At 45.8% G+C, this 10,002-nt stretch overlaps 1 non-coding gene across 1 annotated transcript; it reads left to right on the top strand.

The window, feature by feature from the left end:
- Positions 1-8,933: 8,933 nt before the first annotated feature.
- Positions 8,934-9,006, top strand: Trnat-agu (transfer RNA threonine (anticodon AGU)). Its single transcript has one exon. It is a non-coding gene; the product is annotated as a tRNA-Thr (tRNA).
- Positions 9,007-10,002: the final 996 nt, after the last annotated feature.

Here is a 10,002-nt window from a genome sequence, read left to right as displayed (position 1 = left end):
CTCTACTTCGGCCGCACACGGCTGGCTTTCGAATGGCCATACCCCTACGGCTGGAGTCTGGCCGTATGAACGTAAGCCGGTCGACTGGCCGACGGGGACTGACCGTTGTATAGCCATGGGTGTACGGCCGTATACAGCCAAAAGGCCCACATTTGGACACGGGCCGAACACGTCTGCCGGAAAAAAGCCGGATAGAAAATCGCTGGCCAAAGTACATCGGATTGAGTTAGGCCGAACAGTCCTTTGCTGCCCGGGGAGGCTGTGTGATCGATTAAGCACAAAAATATGCCGATATGTGCCACGCAAGCCGCCGCGAGACCAGGAAACAGTGCACTACAGGGAACACCGCGTTTTCTTAATGTCTGGATGTAACAGGAACTAATTATGATGATGATTTCAGGGCGCTTTCTATCACCCGTTTCTTCGTTATGTTCGTCTTGTACTTCTCTGAACGATCCGAAACTCATCAGGTGGCCTACAAGAACGACGGCCGTTCTTGTACTGGATGATTCAACGAGTGGTGTCTTGCTAGTCATACCGAGAATTTTTTGGCGACGCTATCAGCGCCGAGGTATAGCAATAACATTTTTGGAAGTATTCCTGCGTTAGCGGGGTGTTATCGAAGACGATAACGATGTCACCCGTAGGAGTGATTGTATTTTTAATATACTTTTGCGGCAATTTATTTGTTTATGGGTACGAATACGTTCCGACGATGTAGAAATATTTGTTTTTGCGAAGATAGATAATACATCAAATTTACAGGCTTAGTTCACTTTACACCTTTGGGCGAGAACTTTGGGCGAGGTCTGGCAAATTAGGCTTTCTGATATGCCGATGTGGACGTTGCCGATTTGCAATTCCACCCCATTCATAAAAACGACGTATCATACGTATTCTTTTCCACCTAATGTTCACTCCTGGTAACATAACCACCAGGGGATGTAGAGCCACTAGTCTGAGTGACAAAAACGAAGTACTAGTTCACACGTGACGCACGCTGCCCGCCATCTTTGAGACCTCCAGCCGACCAAGTCTGCTGCACCCTGCCCTTCTTCTGTGATACAAGAGACACTGTCCACGAACCCTATGTCTGAAAAAATCCGCCGGCACTCGAAGACGTCCATCGAAGGATCATCCAAGCCTCCAGCAACGGGGCCTGTCGTGACCAGTAGCAAAAGCGAAGATGGCAAGCTCCGAACGCCGAATTCGTCACGCAGATCCTCAGGCGGAGGGTCTCATTTAAAGAAGAGGCGACACAGTGGTCACAAGCCAGTCACGTCGGCTTCATCGCACGCAGCGCCGGCAGCGCCCCGGTTGCTACATCCTGACCGAGGTTCACCCGCGGATTTGCCTGTCGTTTCGATCTCTACATTGCCACCTAAGCTACCACCCAAGCCGCCGAAGGGGGTAAGCTCAGTTTAATATTTGTTGTACGAATATCACACTGATGATACTTTTTTTTAAGTGTCTATGCCTTCGAATAGTCATATACGGTGCTTAAATCACGGTTTTTCTCACAATGTCATAAACCTTTCAACCTGTACAAAAAAATGTAAGACTGGTGTTATATGCAATGATTATATGCAAAGGTATCGTATGCAATGTCTTATATGCAATATAAGAAAATAAAGGTTGCAATAAAACTTTTTCTGCAGCTACAACAACAATTACACAAAAACGCGGAATAATTTCGTGAACGTTTTTTGTTAAAAAGAGAAGAAACAGGAGCAGACTTGGCATTTACTACAATTTGTTTGCGTGAAATGCCCAGATAGGACCAGCGGGCGGGATAAGCAATTTAACTAGACACCACATGTTCGCTACTTCAGTTGCGACAAATTGGCGGGACCTGTCAAGTAAAAGTACATCGACCAAGCTCCTACATAATTTCGGCTGCGTAGGTAGAAAAAACAGGCACCGTGCCACTACTTGCAGGTTTGTTTAAAACTTAATAAGCAATGTGTACCCCATTATTTAGCCCTTTATGGGACCAGCAGAGGAAGAACAACAATCCTCGCTGCAGGCAACTTGAGCTAACCTGGTTTCCATGCACCTCGTCGTTCCCCGCTACCACCCTGAGTTCCAAACCTCTGTATAATTGTAAATATCTTGACCTTTACTTCTCCCACAGCAATGGTGCCCGGATTGAATACCCCTAGGACAATTTCTACGTACGCGCCATCATTGCAATCCTAAATTAGTTCGATGGTAACAACTGTGGTGCGTCTTATGTGAACTAAGACAGAGTTTTTAATATTTATGGGACATTTATGCGACATTTATACGACATCAATATTATACGTACTGTGAAGCTTTCTCTTCAAATTCGTGAAGCCTGATTCATGAAGACTATATCGAACAAGTAGCGCAGAAGAGACGGGGCATAAGAAATGTGAACGATGACACAGTACTGAACTCACAGCTGAATTTTATTAGAAAAAGCACGCCTATATATACTCCACTCAGAAGAGCCACGTGGCTTTATATCTTGCCATCCGCAATTACATGACATGTAAAGCATTGTCAGACTGCACATGCCAAATACCTCACAATAAGCGCTGCGACCAGAGCGGAAGATAAAATCAACCTATCATCTTGACAAACGCGATTACAACCGTAACAAAATGCACGTGCCAAGGACCACACTAACGCGCACCGTGACTAATCAAGAACGCAATTTTACTGTCAGCTAACGACACTGAAGGAACGCTGACGCAATTGTCTTCGTTTTTTTCTAGTCTGATATGCTTCTGTAATTTCCAGTACACGTTGATCCTTGCGTTTAGCAATTTCTACAGTGTCTTCAAAGACAGGGACCCAGCCGCACTTCCCACAATCCTGAGCAACATGGAAATACTTTTCTTGCAACGACCGCTGGTGTTCCAAGAGTCTCAGGTTTAGGCGGTGGCCCGTTTGTAGGATATACACTTTTCGGTAGCACAAAAGCAGTATCAAATACACTACTGCCACGCTCGTTCTTACGTCCTGTCGTTTTTGCGGTGGTTGTTCAATTGGGCCACTTGAACCATCTACACCAACTTGCCATCTTTTTGACTCATGAAGGCTTTTTCAAGTAGGCTATTTCTTAAATAAAACTTCCACCTCCCCTCGCGGGAACCCCTGTGTAGATTCGACGCATAGGGGGTCCACGTTGCAGCGTTGGACAACGGAGGAACGGCGCTGGAACGATGGAGCGGAGTGGCGCAAGCACCGCGTTTTATAGCGCGCATAACGTTGAGGGGACTGCGTAAGCCGGTCCCAGTCGATGACGACGTTGGCGTACTTGTAAAGCGGAGTGGACTCAAGTTGTTTGAGCCAAGCGTGGGTGTTGCTTCGCCGGAGAACGGAAAACCGGTTATATGCGCAGCGCGCCCGAAGGAGAGGAAATCGCGGAAGAGAGAGTACTGCACATGCGCCGGCCCCAGCGCGTCTGCCGCGGCTATGACGCAACGTACCACGGCTATGACGCAACATATTCCAACACAATCCACTTTAATCCAATCCAAATCCAATCCAATTCAAGCCAAGCCAATCAAATCCAAGCCAATCCAATCGAATCCAATCCAATGCCCCTCGCCAGAGAGTGTTCGCTATCGGAGAGGAGAGGGGGGTGAGCGGCGGAGAACGCAGCTGGCGCGGCGAGGAGAATGGGGGAGGGGTGGACAACGCCGCCGACGACGACGACGACGCCGGAGGGACAAGGCGAGTGAATCAGATGCTCTGCATCTAAAATTCGCATATGTTTTGATGGCACACTTCCGCCCGCAGACGTTGATACGTGGCAGATTGAGGGTGCGAATTGGCCATTTAACCGCCCTACGTTAGGACTAACGTCACGCTTGGGGCTCGAATATCGTCCAGCCGTACGGGATGTTCGGAGTGTAATACGCACGAAGGTTTACCACGTCGACAGGTCCAAAAACACCACCTCCCGCTACGCCTAAAATAATAACGCAAGGCCTAACATCGTCAACCGGTGACCATTAAAAATTGTTCATTGTACGTCAGGCTGAGGTTTCGGTTGGTATGGTAAAACCTCGAGGCAAAACGTTAGGCTTAAGCCGGCACGTAGATTACAGCTTTTGTTAGTCTAGCAAAAGGATACATTCCCACAGACTAGAATAACATCACGCTTGAATGTCAAACATCGTTCCACAGTACCTGATGGTCTGAGTAGGAATACTGTGACGTTACTTCCAAAGTCCAACTTCTCAACCTGAAGATGGCCTAACGCTAAGCCTAAAGAAGAAACGCAAGTCCTTAACCCATGCCCTGAGGCCTAACATCGCAACCTTTGAGCATTATAAAAATAATCATTGTATATCACGCTTTTGCCTCGGTTAGGCGTCGTAAGACCTCAAAGCAGAACGTTACTCTTACCTAGCCGCATACCCTACAGTTTTTGATAGTCTAGCAAAAAAATACGTACCCACAGAATAACCTCGCGCTTGGAGCACAAACACCGTCCCGTGGTACCTGATAGTTGGTGTCGAAATACAATGACCTTGCTTCCCATGTCCATTGGCTCAACCTAAAGATCTGATTTATTCTAGGGTTTAACGCACCGACGCCATGCAGGCGATGAGGCTCGCCGTAGTGGAGGGCTCCGGATTAATTTTGCCCACCTGGGCATCTTTAACATGCGCCGAAATCTCGTACACATGGGCGTTTTTGCTTTTACCCTCCATCAGAAAAGCGGCCGCCGCGGCCGGGAATCGAACCATCGACCCCGTGCTCAGAAGTGTAACGCCTTAGCCACTGAGCCACCGCGGCTGGTAAATCTAAAGATCTCCTAACTTTAAGCCTAAAGGGCGAAGCGAAGGCCTGACCTCAGCCCAGTGGCCTAACATCGGCAACCAGTGATTATTAGAAAAATTACTCATTGTACATAAAGGGGGGGGTGCGGGTTTGGTTTCGTGTCGTAGGACCTGAAAGCAAAACGGTAGGCTTAAGTGGGCACGTACCCTACAGTTGTTTTTCTTAGTCTAGCAAAAGCAGACATACCCACAAACTAGCACTTACCCTCCGAGGTGTATTGAACCGAGCCTTGTATGCTTCGTGCTGCCATTATATCCACAGCACTAAGCATATATAGCATATATGAACGGTTCGACCAATCACACATGCACACATTGAGCGCAACCACTAGGAGGGCCCAACTGAAAATTGGTACCCAAACGGTCATTTGTGCTTTCATAATTTGACTAAAGGCAAATTATTACCTGTACTGTGGCACATACCCGCTTCGGGAAATTGGCTCATTCCAATTCCTTTCCGTATTCCCCCATCTATAAAAAATTAGGACAAGGAAGTGGGGAATGCGTGATAAGCAGGAAGGTTGTGAGTGAACCGCCAATTGTGTTTGTTGTGTTGAACGATGATGTGGAAGCCTTTGTGACATAAGTGACACGCGTGTACTTTCCTGTAAATTTAATCGCTCTAAACTGGTGCAACCTCTTGCGAATGTAGCGGCGCCTTAAAGAATGCAACCTAAAGTGTGTATTCTGACTTGTGTTCAACTATTTCAGTGAAACTTTGTTTTTATAAAAAGTAACAACACAGAGAGAGAGAGAGAATTGCTTTATTGAGGTAAGGAGGCCAGATGCCCTGGGGGAAAAGAGGTAAAAAGGTAGGGGAAAGAGCAGTTCAGCGGTGCTCCCAGTTCACACAGTTCTCTTTCTCTGCATATTAATGCACACGCTCGCTGTTCATATGCGGTTCACAGTTCACTAGCTTGTATTCTTCTTACTTTTCGTACACAAACCGGGCAGATGGAGCGTGCTCGGTGCACTCTAGGGGAGTCGGACAAGCTGCTCCACCATTTTAACAGAATGTAACGGAAAGGGATAGGTTGATGTCTAAATGTTGAGAGGGGTTGATATGCCACAATTACAAAAAAGGGCTGCCGTGCGAACACACACAAGAAAACAGGACACAAGCGGGGCGTTTCCTGACAACTGATTGCGTAGTACTTGACACGCGCCATAAGTAATGACATTCCTAAACTACGCCGTAGGACCTTAGTTTTCTGTCACCTTACCCACGTAACTGCCCCTGTTTTCTCCTCTTCGCACCCCTCATGCTCCATGCGGCCCTCTCCCCCCTCGCATAAGAAATAAACTGAGCTTATTTGCTTTCAGCTAGTCGTTTAGCATGCGGTGTGGGCTCCACAAAAAAGTACGCGTTTCTACAAGAAGTTTAGATTACTGTGATAGGATGGTACAATCAAAAGAAAGTTGCCCAATTTCCAGTGTAAGCGGTGCGCGACGAAATGAAGATAATGCAAGTAGAGGATCATCATCAGGACGACGAGGAAGGAGTAGAGGAAAAATAAGGTTGGGATAGGGCTACCTAGCGCACTCCCGCTTTTCTGGTGAGTGCACTTGTTCTGCGGCCTGTTGACTGCACGGCCAGAACCATGGTGTCCTGCGGATGTCGTCCGGACAGCCAGGCATCACGTCCCCATCACGTACAAGGGCCCGAGGTAGGACCATCAGGGCCACCGCTCTCTGCACCCGCTGCATGACCTGTGAACTCCGGTGCCTCCATCGCGTCTTCATCGAAAAACCGACGGCTTCCGAGTCGTTAGACTACTCTTTCTGCTTACATCAATGAATCCCACTTATCCCACTTGGACTGCTCGCATCTGAAACAATGCTTAAAACTTTCCACTACCTGAACCTCGCTTCCGTCTCCTTGTCCCACTTCGTTTGTTGTCCCTTTTACCGTCTGCATCGTCTCCATAAATATTGTTTCCATTCATAAGGCTGAAACCCCATGTTACAGTTTTTCATCAGTGCTTCTCAGTACCTCGTCTTCAGTTCCTGAAACCTCATAACAGCACAACTACTTTTACAGATGAAAATATTTCATTTCGTATCATGTTTGGCGCGCTTGTGGGGCGCTATTGAGAGTACAAGAGATGCGGCCTTTGTTTTTGCGTACGTTGAACAGGCTACAAATTGCCCATTAATAGTCTATTTGCTGAGGAAGTAGGGCAGAAGTTGGTTTCAACGTTTTGAGAAAAAATCGTGAGATATATGAATTATCCGGTTTTGATAATTAGTCTATTGCTGTGTTGAAAATTACGTTACAGTTAACGTACTGCTATGAGAATGAAACGGCAAGGTTAAAGGGAGGCGTTAAAGCAGATTCCCGAAAGTTTCTTGCATAACTTTTAGGCTAACCTACAAACCCGCAGGAAGGTATACATATAAATATTAAGAGGACTTTTGCGTTGTCTGAATAAGAAGGTTCATGTTACTTTCATGAGAGGACGACAGAATAGTGGGAGTTCGTGTGTAAAATGTCTGAAGAAACAGGACGGGGGAGGTTTTTGCGAAAGCTCACGCAGTGCGTCAACCCTCCGTGTTGTCCGTGGGGCAAGTACTAGATTCGGGTGACCTAAATACGCGCATACATACATACGCACATACATACGTACATACACACATATATACATACATACATACCTACATACATACATACATACATACATACATACATGCATGCATACATACATACATAAATACATACATACATACATACATATATATATACATGTATACATATAGACATATACATACATACATACATACATACTGTGGGCACTTGCGCACTTAACTGCCCCACACCATGCCCGTCCACCGTCCACCGGTATCATCATCATCATCATCATCACCAGCCTATCTACGCCCACTGCAGGGCAAAGGCCTCTCCCATTATTCTCCAATTGCCTCGGTCCTGTGCCAACTGTGACCAATTTATCCCCGCAAACTTCTTTATCTCATCTGCCCATCTAACTTTCTGCCGCCCCCTGCAACGCTTGCCTTCTCTAGGGATCCACTCTGTTACCCTTAATGACCAGCGGTTATCTTGCCTTCGCATTACATGTCCTACCCACGTCCATTTCTTCTTCTTAATTTCTACTAATATGTCTTTAACACCAGTTTGCTCCCTGACCCACTCCGCTCTCTTCCTGTCCCTTAATGTTACACCTATCATTTTCCGCTCCATTGCCCGCTGAGTTGTTCTCAATTTAAGTTGAACCCTCTTAGTGAGCCTCCAAGTTTCTGCCCCGTAGGTGAGTACCGGTAAGATGCAGCTGTCATTCACTTTCTTCTTCAGCGACAATGGTAGGCTGCTATTCATTATCTGAGAATGTCTGCCATATGCATTCCACCCCATTCTGATCCTTCTAATTATCTCTGCCTCATGGTTTGCATCTGGGGTCACAACTTGGCCTAAGTAGATATATTCGCTTACCACTTCCACTGCCTCGCCACCTATGTCAAACCGCTGTGCTGTCCCGAGGTTATTGATCTTTACTTTAGTTTTCTGCATATTAATTTTCAGTCCCACGGTTCTACTCTGTTCGCCCAGTGCGGAAAGCATGCTTTGCAATTCGTCCCCCGAGTTACTTAGCAAGGCAACGTCATCAGCAAATCTGAGGTTACTGAGGTATTCTCCATTAACCCTTACACCCACCTGTTCCCAATCCAACGTTCTGAATACTTCTTGTAAACATGCTGTGAATAGCATTGGAGAGATTGTGTCTCCTTATCTGACACCCTTTCTTATAGGTATTTTACTGCTCTCCCTATGGAGGATGATCGTAGCTGTAGACCCATTGTAGATATCCTCTAGTATTGTTACATAATGCTCATCTACCCCCTGGTTCCGTAATGCCTGAATGACTGCTAGGGTTTCGACCGGTATACATGCATACATACATACATACATACATGCATACATACATACATACATACATACATACATACATACATACATACATACATACATACATACATACATACATACATACATACATACATACATACATACATACATACATACATGCTACCACCCCCAAGTGCAGAAAACAAAAATACCTTAACATAAATACCCGAGAAAGCGGTGGGGAAACAGCCCCGCCGGTAGCATAGTGGCCATCGTACCAGACCAGTATTCTGGAGGTCGTGGGTTCGGATCCCACCCGGCGGGCATTTTTTCAACACTTTCTTACTGAATAAAAAAATTCTCCATCTGTTTCTATGACCTGCCACATTCCCCCTTTGCTTTCCGAGGTTTTCCTGACTGCCAACCCTTATTCTACATACATACATACATACATACATACATACATACATACATACATACATACATACATGCATGCATGCATGCATACATACATACATACATACATACATACATACATACATACATACATACATACATGCATGCATGCATGCATGCATGCATGCATGCATGCATACATACATACATACATACATACATACATACATACATACATACATACATACATACATACATACATACATACATGCACGCACACCTACGCAGGTACAGTTATGGAGAAATAAAATGCGAACATGAAAATATGAACAAAGCACGCAAAATCGAAAAATACTGTTCGTTGGGGTCCAATAACGGCGTGCTATTGGTATATTTGCAAAAACACATTTCCCAACTATGTCTTTGTAACTAAGACACACGTCATTTTACTTGGATAGAAAGAAATCCCGCAACTTGCGTGTTCTGGTACATACTTTCACGTTGGTGTTTCAATTCTCTATTACCGTAAATTCGTACGTACACACCCGTCATGTGAATGGATGGTGAGGTTGTCTTGGCCAGCTCAAAATGATGGATGCAGGAAAGCCGTGGGCATGATTAATACAACGCACATTAATTACACATTTCGGAAATCCCCAAAGTCAAGCAATCAAAAAATAAGTCGTACGAAACGGCCAACCATTCAACCCCCATCTAAATAATCAAAAATACAATCCACACCAAAACCCAAACGTCTCTGCAATATGTAAAGTTCTACACAACTAGTTCAAATCAGCTCATTTCATCACGTCCTAAGCAGGCATCTCTACCACCACAACCACCTAGTTGGGTCCTATGACTGCGTCCCTATCGTACTGGCCTAGCCGGGTCATCGGGGCTAACGTGTCGCACCCTTGCGTGGCC

This window comes from Haemaphysalis longicornis, unplaced genomic scaffold (assembly GCF_048455015.1).
Source record: "Haemaphysalis longicornis isolate Haplotype H1 unplaced genomic scaffold, Haemaphysalis longicornis Haplotype H1 scaffold_7, whole genome shotgun sequence".
In the NCBI taxonomy this organism is placed as follows: domain Eukaryota; kingdom Metazoa; phylum Arthropoda; class Arachnida; order Ixodida; family Ixodidae; genus Haemaphysalis; species Haemaphysalis longicornis.
Note: the sequence above shows the minus strand (reverse complement) of the source record. Positions and strands in the feature narration are given on the sequence as shown.